Consider the following 609-nt stretch of genomic DNA (forward strand, 5'->3'; position numbering starts at 1 on the left):
GAATGGGAGAAAATATTTGCAAATGAAGCAACTGATAAAAGATTAATCTCCAAAATTAACAAGCAGCTCATGCAGCTGCTCAATATCAAAACCAAACAACCCAATCCAGAAATGGGCAGATGACCTACATAGATATTTCTCCAAGGAAGATATACAGACTGCCAACAAAAACATGAAAGGATGCTCAACATCACTAATCATTAGAGAAATGCTACCATAAGATATCACATCACACCAGTCAGAATGGCCATGATCAAAAAATCTACAAACAATAAATGCTGGAGAGGGTGTGGAGAAAAGGGAACCCTCTTGCACTGTTGGTGGGAATGTAAATTGATACAGCCACTATGGAGAACAGTTTGGAGGTTCCTTAAAAAACTAAAAATAGAACTACCACATGACCTAGCAATCCCATTGCTGCACATATACCCTGAGAAAACCATAATTCAAAAAGAGACATGTACCACAATGTTCATTGCAGCACTATTTACAATAGCCAGGACACAGAAGCCACCTTAGTGTCCATCGACAGATGAATGGATAAAGATGTGGCACATATATACAATGAAATATTACTCAGCCATAAAAAGAAACAAAATTGAGTTATTT

The sequence above is a fragment of the Physeter macrocephalus genome, chromosome 1, assembly GCF_002837175.3.
Source record: "Physeter macrocephalus isolate SW-GA chromosome 1, ASM283717v5, whole genome shotgun sequence".
Classification (NCBI taxonomy): domain Eukaryota; kingdom Metazoa; phylum Chordata; class Mammalia; order Artiodactyla; family Physeteridae; genus Physeter; species Physeter macrocephalus.